The sequence below is a fragment of the Sarcophilus harrisii genome, chromosome 1, assembly GCF_902635505.1.
Source record: "Sarcophilus harrisii chromosome 1, mSarHar1.11, whole genome shotgun sequence".
In the NCBI taxonomy this organism is placed as follows: Eukaryota; Metazoa; Chordata; class Mammalia; order Dasyuromorphia; family Dasyuridae; genus Sarcophilus; species Sarcophilus harrisii.
The window spans coordinates 157,865,444-157,879,352 of NC_045426.1; the positions used below are offsets into that span (position 1 = coordinate 157,865,444).

At 36.0% G+C, this 13,909-nt stretch overlaps 1 protein-coding gene across 8 annotated transcripts in view; it reads left to right on the forward strand.

Annotated features, from left to right (window-relative positions):
* Nucleotides 1-13,909, forward strand: part of MAST4 (microtubule associated serine/threonine kinase family member 4) — a 786,570-nt gene that overhangs the window by 671,285 nt on the left and 101,376 nt on the right. The window lies entirely within an intron of this gene.

Below are 13,909 nucleotides of genomic sequence, written 5' to 3' on the forward strand. Positions count from 1 at the left end.
ACAGCAAAGAGATAGAAAGAGAAATTCCATTTATAATAATTGTAAGCAATATAAAAAGGTAGGAATCTATCTGCCTAGACAAACTCAGAAATTATATGAATGCAACTGCAAAATACTAATAGTAATTAGTAAACTAGTAATTGCTCATGGATATAATAAGAATGACAATGCCACATAAATCAGTGTACTTATTTAGTGCCCTACCAAACTACCAAAAATCATTTTATAGAGTTAGAAAAAATAACAAAATTCATCCGGAAGAATAAAAGGTCAAGGATATTAAGAGAAGAAATACAAGACATTCTTATAGAACATAGAACATTTTAAATTTAATTGTCAGAATTAAATGCCTTACCTGTGGGCTTCATTATTTTCTCCCCAGAGTATTTATTAAGTACTAATTATCTAATCTGCTATGAGAAAATCATGTGATCATGCTCTCTAACTGCTGCTTATAGTCTTATCCCATGATTAGCAAAATTCTTCCTACATGTTTAAGGATGTGGGGAACCCCTCTCTTGAACTTAGTCTTGGAGAATTGCCTAAGTAAGTCACTTAGAGGTTAAATGACCTGACCAACTAATAGAACCCAGGCAATACTTCTCAACTTGGAGCTCACCTCTCCATTCCTCTGTTAGCTGCAAATAGTAGGCATTTAATATGTTGAATTCAGGTTTTTCAAGTATTAAAGCATAAATGCTATGCCTTATTACAGGGCTAAGGAATGAGCAAAGGTTTACAGTGAAAAAGAACACTTAGTAAATTTACTGTCTCTATTTCTATTAGGATGTCATTTGTTATCTTGAATCTATTTGCCTTGAATATAATTACCATTAAAGGGTAAGGAGGAGGTGTATAATGGTCTGGACTTGTGATTTCATTCATCTGAGGAATTCCCCCAACTAAGACAGTTTGGATAGTCATGCAATTTTATGGATTTGGATAGCTGTCTGCAGGATTTAAAACTTAAATGATGTGCCAATGGTCACCCAACTCATCTATATCATTGGAAACCTGAATGAGTTCAGTTCTTCCTGACTTCAAGACTTTATCACTGGACCATAATTCCTACTTAGGGTCCCCTCAGTCAGAAATTATTTAAGGAACCATTATGGACCTAGGCACTGTGCTTGGGGGTACAATATGAAAAAAGAAAGTCAATCCCTGCCCTCTAGAAGCTTGCAATGGGGAAGGCTGAAAACAAAAAAGGAAGCTGGTGAGAGGCATATTGAAGGCCATTCCAAAGGAGTGCAGCTGCTGGGATATGAAGAGATGGCTGTCTTGAGAGCCATATTAAAATGGAGGCTTTCAGGGAAATTTTTCCCTCAGCCTCTAGCCTTCTATCAGGGGGGCTGCTACTGAGATTACTGTTGAGGTATGAGTGCCAAAGGTGATATTAATCTCCCAGGTTGATGAGTTTCCTGGGGCCATGATGGAATCTGATCCAAAAGGAGGCTTGTGGGAATTTATAATACTATAATGGCATTGCCAATATTAAATTTATTGAGCCTTAATCTGTGCTGATAGAAATTTTAAAAGTGCAAAATTCATTCATATTTAATCATTTCAAACATGTCATTTCCTAGTATGAATGAATGATTTTAATGAAAAGAGACTTGTTTAATTAGCTGTGTGACTGTGGCAAGTCACTTTACCTTAAATTGTCTCAGTTTCCTCATCTGTAAAATGGGAAATTATAGCCTCTACCTTCCAGGGTTCTTGTGAGAATAAAATAAGATAATATTTGCAGAGTACTCAACAAACCTTAAAGCACTAAGTAAATGCTTGCTATTATTCTTATTATCAATTCAAACAAATGATTACAGTTGATTAGGGAAGTTTGAATGGAGCCTAATTCATGTATTTGTTAATAATTCTTCCTTTTTATGACCACCCTTACTAGTTCTTTCCCTGAGAATATATACTTGAAACACAAGCCTTTAGTATATGTTTTTAGAAGAAGTGAGTAATGGTGAGTCTATAATTTACATAATTGAATGAGATCAGGGAGAATAGCTAGGACAATTTCATTATCTCGCTGGATTAAGAAAGATACTTTTCTTGTGGTTGGTCTAGTAAGCCTCTTGTGAAAGACTTGAGATTTAAGAAATTGTTTACATAATAAAACACTTTACCTATATTATCTTAGTTGATTCAACAATTTTATAAAGTAGAAGTTTTTTTGGTACTCTTTTTCTGGATAAAGAAATAGAGGAAGGAGAGTTTAAGTGTTTTGCCTAAGTGATATCACATATCCAAAGAGTTTTTGAAGTCAGATCTTCCTGCCTCTGTGACTAACAATATATCCATTGGATTATTTAGCTGCTTATTACCTAAATATAACCAAAAATGTATGTGAAACAAGCAAAATTTAATTTCCAAGTGTAATATATGAATATGCAAAGGATTGGTGATATCCTCAAGTAAAGGAACTTCAGGTCTGGGTCTTTTTTTCCATCCAAGCAGATCATACTCAGCCTATTACTTACTGACTAGATCCTAGGTAGTTGACTGAGGAATGTGATGTCAATGCTGTCATTTAAATATTCTCTCTTAATGATTTCTTCAAACTAATTCCTGAACAGAATTCACCCTTTTTCCATTTAAAAGGGAAATTATATTAGGTTAAAGACCTGAAATGGGTCCAGCTAAGTTAAGATATAAAAATAAAATCTATATATGGGGATACATTTGCCTTTTTAAAAAGCCTTTCAGTGAAGTCCAGAAATCTGTCCACTTTCTAAAATGACTAGGATTTATCACATTTCATAAAATTATTATTATATTCTAGGAATATCTCTTTTTGATAGCTCTTTTACTTTGCCCTTTCAAATGCCAAGCAATAATTTTAAACAAAGAGCTAAGTGAACCCCCCTATTCATTGTTGAGCAGGTCATTTACTTTTGAGGTGAGAAAACAGACAACTAAAAAAAAATGCTTTCTTTATCATTCTCGACATTCACCGATCTTTCCTTGGGATCACCTTGAGATGTGACATCAATCCAGAGTAATAAGAAAGGGTCAATGAAAAGCTAAGACATTCTCAAGAATCCATTATAAGATGTCTCAAAGGAATTCTTATCAATGCTGAAGCATTTCAAAGTGTACACAAATTCCAAAGTCAACTGCTTCATGAAACTGAAACTCTAGGTGTCCTCTAAGTCTTCTAACAGGAATTGACCGAGTTATTAGGTCTCTGTTCGACCTACTACCACCCTATCAGTCATTTCTTTGAAACTGTTAGATTCACATGTATTACTGTGCTACTATAAAGCCCTGCTAATACTCTGAATTCTTAGTCTTGTTACATATAAATAGTACAAACTTTTAAAGTATAAAGATTTGTGTAAATTATCCTTATTATTAAAAAGTCATATTTATATATTTTAAATGTTTCATTTCCTTCTCCCAATTACATTAAAACAAATTTTTTAACATTTTAAAAAAAAGTTTTAGTTCTAAATTCTGGCCCTTCCTCCCAACCTTCCCTCTTCCCTGAAATGTTTTACATAATTGAACATGTATATTTTACATGATTGAATAGATATAAACTACATAGGATTTATGTAGTTTATATCTTTTCAATCATGTAAAACATTTCCATAAAAATTATGTGTATATATAATATACATATGTAAATATATGTATATATATGTATATGAATTGGATCATGCATTAAGAACTGGAAGGTTCTTAGAGGCTACCAAGTCCTAAACATTCATTTTATAGATGAGGAAACTGAGGCAGAGAATGCATGTCCCACCAAATATATCAAATGTTAAAATATAAAGCTTCTGTTTATGAATCCCAGAACAATATAATTCCTCATAAAATATCATGTGTTCAACTAACGCAAATCAACTGGGAATCATTGGCTTTTGTGATTCCAAAGTAAATGTCATTAATAGGAGAGAAAAAAATAAAGAGACATGTTCATGGCAGCATATCTTTTTTTCATCATCATCATTCCACATTTATCCCTTTCAGGTTCATAAAGCCTTTTTTTCTCAAGTAGCCCCTGAGATGGGTAGTGTGAGTCTTATTATTCTCTCTGTTTCACAGATGAAGAAAATTAGACTCGGAGGATAAACTGATTTCTCCCATAGTCGCAACTGGCAAGTGGTAGAACTGAGGCTCTAAGATATAAATGTTTTAAGTTGCTCACTGTTTTTAACTCTCACTATGCAAAGTAGCATCTTTGAAATTAACCTGCAATTCAGTGACCTGACTTTTAGCCAGTAGATTCAATCTTCTCCATAAACCTTTTAATTAGAACTATTTAAGTGTCACTTCTACTCTCTTCCCCTCCCTTCTTCCCCTGCCTTTCTGCTGCCTATTTGAGACATCTTTGAGGATTTAGATGTCCAAAAGGCTGGCTTTGGAGAAAATAAGAGAGAGGAGTCTCAAAGAGCCCAGGTAATACAAGACTCAGTTTCTTATGTAACATGATTTCTCTTAATTCTTATTGCCACTCTCTACTCAAGTTAATATATCAATCCAGCAACCTGCTCTGATGACTTCAGAGTTTTCCCAGATCCATCTCTGAAAGCCAGGCTGAGGGCAAAGGATTTCCTCAGTTAATTAGATGCCAGCCAGCTGCCCGCTATAACAGAGCTATTTAATGGAAAGCTTAATTAATGCTGCCCTTGATTGTTTTTTAGAAAGTTTGCTGTCCATGTCTCTAAGCAAAAGGAAGATTTGAAAACCTTGTCTTCTGCTGACATAGAGTGAGACTGGGTGTGACTAGATCTCTTCCCTTCCCAGTCCCTCTCAGGGGAAGGCACCTGCAGAACAGTCCTAGTACCCAGGTGTCTTTTCTGCTGACTGCCACCTCTCTGAGTTAAGAGTGCTGAGTAAGGTCCTGTTTTTTTCCTCCCCTCTTCCCTAACATTCATTTGCAATGAATCTCCTGCAAAGGGGTGTTAAGTCAGCCTGGCACTATTTATTGTGGTGCTAAAGGCTGAGAGCCATTTTAGAGCATCATCAAGTCAAAACTGGGGCTCATTTTTGTGGTACACCAGGAGTTTCAAATGGCAGTTATTAATCCTCAGATTCCCCCCTTGCTAGTAGAAAACCAGCGCATCAGAACCTCATGTTCTTTAAGGAGACAGCTATTAAAAATACATTAATAACCTGTAGTGGGTGCAGCATATGCCTTTTCAGAAGGTTTGTAGTTTGCCTCTCTGTGGTAAAGATGCGGGCTTCTCTAACCTAATTACAAAACAATCAAATGGTTTAATTAATCTGGATATAGCTTTCTTAACAATAACTGCCTCCAAAATGAGGCACCCTGTGTATCGCCATTAGGTGAAGGATTGTTTCAATGTGTTGATTACCTATTCCTATGTTACTTTTCCCTGGGGATGATAGAGTTAATTACCTACTTAAGGCTGGACCACTGGTCAGGTTTACTTTATCAGGTCACAAATATCAGCAGTAATCTCTGCAGTGTTTAAAATATCCTAGCCCTCAAAACATACAAGAGCCAACAAATCCCTAGGAGCAGCAGGATTTGAGTAATAAGCAAGTGCAGCACATATGGGCAGAGAATGAACTGGCACCAGTTTTCATTTGAGAGTCTCCCAGGTATTGCTTTGCAGATGGGTGGATGAATTTGGAGAGCAGGGCTGTGTAGAATGAAGGTCACATATAGGACTCTGGTTACAGTCCATCTCATTTTCCAAGTCAAGTCCCATGGTCCCTGGGCAGCACAAACACTTACCACAAGTCCTCATTTCCTCAAGCTTTTTTCCAGTTTCTAGTTTTAAGTTTTATTTAACTTGGAAACCTTTTGAGCCCTTAGTCACCAAATACTGTTACAGGTTACTAACTCTTTTGAGACTGAGAATAACTTCTGAGTACATAGAATTTTGTGGTTTACAAATTGAACTCATAACATCTTTGAGAGATAAGTAGTTATTATGTCCCCTTAAAAGATGGGGAAATTGGATCCTCTCCTATCTTTCATCCTTTCTTTTTCGTTAATATTCTAAAGCTTCTTCTTTATTCTAAAACCCCTAAATTCACTCCTTACAAGAGAAGACCTTGTCTTCTATTTGATAATATTGAAGCAGTCCCTGATGGACTAAATACTTCAAAATGTCTTTATCTTTTCACTTATCCTCTCCTCTTTTGCTTCAATCTGGAGAGAGGATACAATCTTTTATGCCAAAGCTAGTCCTTTCCCTGGTACTCTCGAAGTTATCACTTCCCATTTCCCCTAGGAGCTTGCCCTATTGATCATTCACGCATCCTATCTCTCTTACATAATTAGATTTGACTCTGCATCAGCAAAAATCTAGTAGAATGTAATCTTCTTAAGGGTAGAGTGTTTCATTTTTGTCCATATAGTGTTAGGAATATATAGGAATTTAATAAATGCTTGTTTACATGAATCCCCAAATCCAAAATCCTTTCTCTGATTCTTATGTCTTCTCTATCTGCCTTTCTTCACTGCCCAAGTATATATTCCTTGAATTTCTGACCTTATTATCATACTGAATGGTTTCCCAGGTTCCCAATTACTCTCCTCATTGTTAAAACTGATGTTCTTTTCATTACTGATCACAAAATAGAAAATTTCGATTATACCAAACTGAAAAGTTTTTGTACAAACAAAACTAATGCAGACAAGATTAGAAGGGAAGCAATAAACTGGGAAAATATTTTTACAGTCAAAGGTTCTGATAAAGGCCTCATTTCCAAAATATATAGAGAATTAACTCTAATTTATAAAAAATCAAGCCATTCTCCAATTGAAAAATGGTCAAAGGATATGAACAGACAATTCTCAGATGAAGAAATTGAAACTATTTCTAGTCATATGAAAAGATGCTCCAAGTCATTATTAATCAGAGAAATGCAAATTAAGACAACTCTAAGATACCACTACACACCTGTCAGATTGGCTAAGATGACAGGAAAAAATAATGATGATTGTTGGAGGGGATGCGGGAAAACTGGGACATTGATGCATTGTTGGTGGAGTTGTGAACGAATCCAACCATTTTGGAGAGTAGTTTGGAACTATGCTCAAAAAGTTATCAAACTGTGCATACCCTTTGATCCAGCAGTGTTACTACTGGGATTATATCCCAAAGAGATTATAAAGAAGGGAAAGGGACCTGTATGTGCACGAATGTTTGTGGCAGCCCTTTTTGTAGTGGCTAGAAACTGGAAACTGAATGGATGTCCATCAGTTGGAGAATGGCTGAATAAATTGTGGTATATGAAAATTATGGAATATTACTGTTCTGTAAGAAATGACCAACAGGATGATTTCAGAAAGGCCTGGAGAGACTTACACGAACTGATGCTGAGTGAAATGAGCAGGACCAGGAGATCATTATATACTTCAACAACAATACTAGATGATGACCAGTTCTGATGGATCAGGCCATCCTCAGCAACGAGATCAACTAAATCATTTCCAATGGAGCAGTAATGAACTGAACCAGCTATGCCCAGAAAAAGAACTCTGGGAGATGACTAAAAACCATTACATTGAATTCCCAATCCCTATATTTATGCACACCTGCATTTTTGATTTCCCCCACAAGCTAATCGTACAATATTTCGGAGTCTGATTCTTTTTCTACAGCAAAATAACGTTTTGGTCAGGTATACTTATTGTGTATCTAATTTATATTTTAATATATTTAACATCTACTGGTCATCCTGCCATCTAGGGGAGGGGGTGGGGGGGGTAAGAGGTGAAAAATTGGAACAAGAGGTTTGGCAATTGTTAATGCTGTAAAGTTACCCATGTATATATCCTGTAAATAAAAGGCTATTAAAAAAAATTTAAAAAAAATTAAAAAAAAAACTGATGTTCTTTTTTAAATTTTTAGGCTCCTTATCCTTGTCCTTTTCCTCCCCTTCTGGTACTTTCTCTCTTCTCTTGATTTCTGTGACTTTGCTTCCTTTCTTAATCTTTACTACTTCATTAAACTCTTTGAGTTTTTCCTAGGAGTTTCTCCTTCATCTTTTTCTTTTATTCTATTATCTCTCTGCCTCTGTTCTCTCTGGCTCTCCTCTTTGTCTCTTCCTGTCTCTTTCACTGTCTCTCCCTCCCCCTTCCACCTTATCCTGAACCAGAATCATATCTTCACACTACTTTCTAACTATCATTATGTCATAACACAACCAACATTGTTCAGATCCTTTTATTTGTTGTCTTCTTTCATTAGATTGTAAAACTGGAGGGCAGAAACTTTCTTGTTTGCTTGGCAATATCTCCAGCACTTAGCACAATGCCTTGTACATAGTAAGTGTTTAATAAATGTTCTTTCTTAGTTTCTCAGTTATTCAGACTTGAAATCTAAGAATTAGCTTTAATGCTTCCTTCTCTCATGCCCCACATCCATTGATTTGCCAGATGTTATCTGTCATTTCTACCTTTCCAGTATCTCTTGTATGTATACCCTCTCTCTATTCACCCTAGATTAAGCTATTATCACCTTTCACCTGGTTATTGCAATGTCTTCTGAAAAGGTCTTTGCACTTTCTGTATTTCTTTTCCAATTTACCCTTCACATAGATCTGCCAACTCAAAACCTAGGATTGACCTTGCTCAAAAACCTTTTATGTGAAAAGGCATATAGTCAACATTTAATAAATGTTTATTGACTGATATTTTTAAATTCCTTATGAGCTACTGTGTAAAATGCAAACTCCTTAAACTGCCATTTAAAATCCTTTATAGTCTGGCTACAAACTAAATTTCCAATCTAATTTTATACAATAGATGTAAAACATGTCAGTCAAACATGAATAACTGGCTGTGCCACAATCCTGTTTTGTTTTCCCCTGCCTCTGCGCATTCACCCAGGTCATCCTCTGTGAATGGAAACATACTTCCTTTTTGTCCCAGCTTGTTTAAATTATTCTATTTATGGTCTTGCTCATGTACCACTTCCTCTCTGAAGTTTTCTCTGTTGTTCCCTACCTGAAAGTGATTTTTCCTTCCACAAATTGCCTTTGTAGGGATATCTCTCACCTTGTTACTTATTTGTAGATTTATCCCACTGCTCTTACCTTGGTGGTTGACACTGTGTTAATCTTCATTGCTTTCCTAATATATCCTAGTACCTTTTGTCCATTTAATGTTTATTTGTTGAATGAATAGATAATGAATAAAAGTTGCTGAATGAATTATTCTGAAATCTATCCCACATTTTCTGTTCCTCTGCTGTTAGTCTTACTCCAAGTATTCTTTTCCCAACAATCTTACAAATCAAAGTCAGATTAATCTTGCAAAATAGCCAGTGCATAGAGTGCTGGACCTGGAGTAAGGAAGATTAATCTTCCTGTCTTCAAATCTAGTCTCAGACACTTACTAGTTCTGCCACTCTTGAGTAAGTCACTTTACACTATTTGCCTCAGTTTGCTCATCTGTCAAATGGACTGGAAAAGGAAGTGGCAAACCATTCTATAATTTTTTGCCAAGGAAACCCTAATGAGGTCATGAAGAGTGAGACATGGCTGAAGAGTAGCTGAACAACATAATGCTTAGCACATAGTAGACTCTTGATAAATGTGTCCTTCCTTCCTGAAACAAGGACTTCATTATATCACTTTGCTGTTCAAAAACTGAGAGCTTCTCCCATTGTCTGCAGGATAAAGAATCAAACTCCTAGATATGACATTCTGTGCCTCCCATAATTTTGTCCCACATTACCAATTTGACTGTTTGATTATCTATTCTACACTCCCAAAATGTCCGGTGTCTTTTCTTCTAAGACACCAAAAGTCACCTCAGTTCTTGCACCTTTAATTGCCCTTGCAAAAATGCAGGACTTGCTCCTTGTCAGTGGTTACATAGAAGCTAGGACTTCAGTGGGAACTTCCCACACAGGAGAATAGCAATACCTGAGCTGCCTCCCAGACCTGCCCTGTCCCCCTCTCTCATCATTCGCCTTATTTTCTGGAGAACCTCCCTAACGTCATGGTAAGATCAGAATTCAGATTTCATCTTTGCTGTTTGTTACTTGTGTCACCTTAGACAAGTACCTCTCTGACCTCAGCTTTGCTCTTCTATAAATTGGGTGCTAATATGTGCACTTGTCTTAGCTCGCACTCATCTCATGAGATATGGAATAGAACAAGGTGCTGTGCAGATGTGAGGTGGGGAGTGATGGCTCTCTTGTTATTCTTGTTAGAAGATACCCTTCTCCTTCTTCCAGCCTGATCTCTCCGAGTGTCCTAATATAGCACACTCATTCCTGCGCATTACAGGATTTTGCCGGTTTGATCTCCTTGCCCAGAATACTTTTTCTTCCATCCTAATTCTGCCAACATTTTGCAGGACATTAAAGACTCATTGTCTCTTACCAATGACAATGAATAACCTTCTCTTTAAATTCCCTACATCCAGTTTCTTTCCTTTTCCAATTCTTTATCTACAAAGCTGCAATATTAATCTTCCAAAGACTGACCACATCATTCCCTTTCTCAAAAGCATTTACTGGCTCTTTATGGCCTCAAGGATAAAATATGAAACTTCTTAACCTGGCATTTAAAACTTTCCATGATCTGGTTCCCATCTTTATTTCCAGACTTATTTCAAAATTCTCTTTTTCATACATTCTGCATTCCACACAAATGCGAACAACCTGCTGTTTTCCCATATTAAATGTTCCCATTCCTGCTTTTATATATTGGCACATACCATCTTCTGGGAATGGAAGGTGCTCTTTATTCCTGTCTACCTCTCATCATTGTTTCCTTTAGCTTAGCTCAGGTGTCACTTTTCCTTGAAGCTTGCTATACTTTACTTCCCCAAAAAATGTTGTTAATAGTCTTTCCTTCCTCAAATCACTTTGCATTCAATTAGTTGTATACACATTGTATCCATTCCCATTCCCATCCCTAGGATAATACAAGAAATCAAGTATTATTTTGTTTTCATTTCCTTTCATAGACTCCTATTCTAGAATTAGAATGAGCCCTAAAGGTCATCTAGACCAACTTTCTAATTTTTCAGATGAGGAAAATGAGGTTCAAAGTACTTAAATGACCTTCCCAAAGTCACAGAGGTAGTGAATTGCCAAGGTAGGAATTGAGTCTTTCTTCTTTATTGTGCTGCCTCTAATTTCTTAATAAATATTAGATTAATTGAAGGAACCAATTTAAGGGGCCAGGACCTTTACCAGCTGCTTTACTTCAGTTTTCCTAACTTTTATAAAATAGATTATCCCTCTTTCTCATTTTGGCCCTTATCACATTATCTACGTGTCTGTCTGTCTTGTCTATGGGAGATCACAAATGTCTAATGCTACATTTTGTAGCAGGTGTTCATTAAAAATTATTGAAGACATAAATGCAAAAAATAACTGCTGTTTTTATTTTCTTTAGGGGAATGTAAGATCATTTGATATCTTAAAAATGTCAAGAATATTAAAAGAGGGTCATGGTATGTCAGGCACGTACCAGGAAGGAGTCTTATGTATTATGGGGATTAAATGGCATTACAGATTAAGTGAATATATGAACAAAGGAATGAAAAGGATTTTTATTAAATGCTCACTATGTTCCAGGCACTACTATTTGTAGGCCTGGAGGTTACAGATAGGCTACAGTGCCAGAAAGCAAGACAGTTCTTTGCCTTGAAGAATTTACATTTTTTGAGGGGAAGACAACATTTAAAGAAAAGTAATGACAAGGAAGGGGTATTTTGGTCTAGGAAATCATAGGGCTGGTACATGGAGGCTTAGGACAAGAATACAAGTTATCTATAAATAAGGCATGCATTAAAATGGAACAAAAAATAAATTAAATAAAAGAGAAGGTATGCATCTCCTAGAGAAAGCAGAAAATAAATATTAAAAGAATGAGAATTATGTCAAGATAAAGAAAATGTTATGAATGAAAGTGGGAAACATAGCAATTTTGGAGTAAACAAAAAGGAAATGTGTATTAATTAAGTTAGAATATAGAAATAATATATATATATATATTTAAAAGGCAAAAAGACCAGAGATAAGGTTACAAATGGTTAAAGTGAAAAGGGACTGACAGCTTAAATGAGCATTTAGAGCACAATTTAATTAGCTGGTTTCCTGATACAACCAAAGTGAAAGTATTCCTTTCAGTACCTTCATAAGGTAGGAGGCCATCACCTGAGATACATATATAAAATGAAGTTCTCAGGACCATGCACTTATCAAATTCAGGAACAAAGAATGAGTAAGAGTTTTGGGTTCATTTCCTCAACCTTTCTTTCCAAAGTGCTTCTTACACATTCAGGTAGTGTCTTAACCTTTTTTTTTTTTTTTTTTTTTTTTTTTTTTTTGATGACTGTGAACCTACAACCTCTAGTGTCCCCTTTTCAAAGCAGACAACATTTTGCATTTGGAATCAGGTTTTATATGTGCTGATATTCAGGTTTTAATTAGCACAAGCTTAGTGACTATTTTCAGAATGATTCAGCTTCTAGCCATTAAATGAATTGTGGGTATTTTGCAATTGTTTTTGTTTGGTCTGTGTAGAGTGTGAATGAATTGCACAGTTCCCCAAATAAAAATCAACCTCTTTACTACTGCCTGGTCTCACATTTTTTCCTTTAGAGAACAAAAATTCTTGCCACCTTGAAATTATTGACACCCCTTGAGGAATATGAAGAGTAATGTAAAAGCCAAGGGAAGGGGAAGAGAGTTGAAAGAACTTAATTTAGCTGTGCAGATAAATGGACAAAAAAAGTCAGGGGGTACTGGGCAGCAAAAGCTGAATCCTCCTCTCTAGGGGCCCACAGAACAGCAGATGCAGGGACATGATAAATTTCATTGCAGCAGGGGAAATGTATCTTGATTCTCTATCCAGAAAGAAATGGGTTTCTCAGCGCTTCCCAGTTAAATAGCTTTGATTGTGTTGTCTGTCATAAAGTTAATGGCATCTGTTGAAGACATCACTATAAAATTTGCAACCTTAAGTTAATTGAAAAATTTTTGTAGAATTGTAGCAAGCCTGCAAGTCCTCAAGGTAGCCCTAAATGTATTACTCTATTCTCCCCTAATGTGTTAGTCTATTCTTTCTGCAGATGAGTAGTAATTTTTACCCTTTTACAACCAAACACTGACTTTAAACTGAAGTCTTGCATTCCTTATACCTAATTAGAGTTATAAATTCCATTAAGGAACCAGTAGTGTAGCAAATGGTTAGCTGTTAGTAACTGGGCATTTTTCCTGGAGTACTTTTGCTTATTTCATGTTTTAAGGTTTTTTTCCCTCTTTTTTTGTCCTTAAAAAAAATTAAACTGATTGCATTTCAGTCATGTCCTCAGACAGTTCAGCCATTCTAATTAAATATGCAGAGAAAGACAGGGGCAAGCTGGAGTATCCCTGAACTTCCTCTCACCAGCTGCCTGCCAAGCTTTGTCAATGATCAGCAGCAGGTTGAGGCTAATATGAGAAAGTAACAAGCCCCCAGAGGAAGTGCCCTCCTTACAAGGAGCCATAACATTGCTCCACATCACTTAGGAAAAAAGACAACTTCCCTGTATCCTGATCTAACCAAGAAATGGAACATGCTTTGAGAGGAATTTTTAAGGCAGCCTAACAATTCATAGTTCATTTGGTTAAGATTAGAGGAATTTTAGGGAAAAATATTTACAAGACATAATATTATTCAAACACCAGTGGTTTTCGGGGGTTTTAAAATAAAGATACATGCTCTTTTGGTGATGGTGGGAAACATTTCAAGTGTCTACCATGTGCCAGTCACACTGCTAAGGGTTTTGTAAATAAAATCTTGATTCTTACAATAACTGTAGTGGGTTGGTGCTATAACTATCCCCATTTTGTAATTGAAAACACTGAGAAAGACAGGGGTCAGTGATTTGTTTAGGTGTTAATCAGTTGGTAGGTATCTGAGATCAACTTTAAACTTGGGCCTTCTAGATTCCAGAACAAGT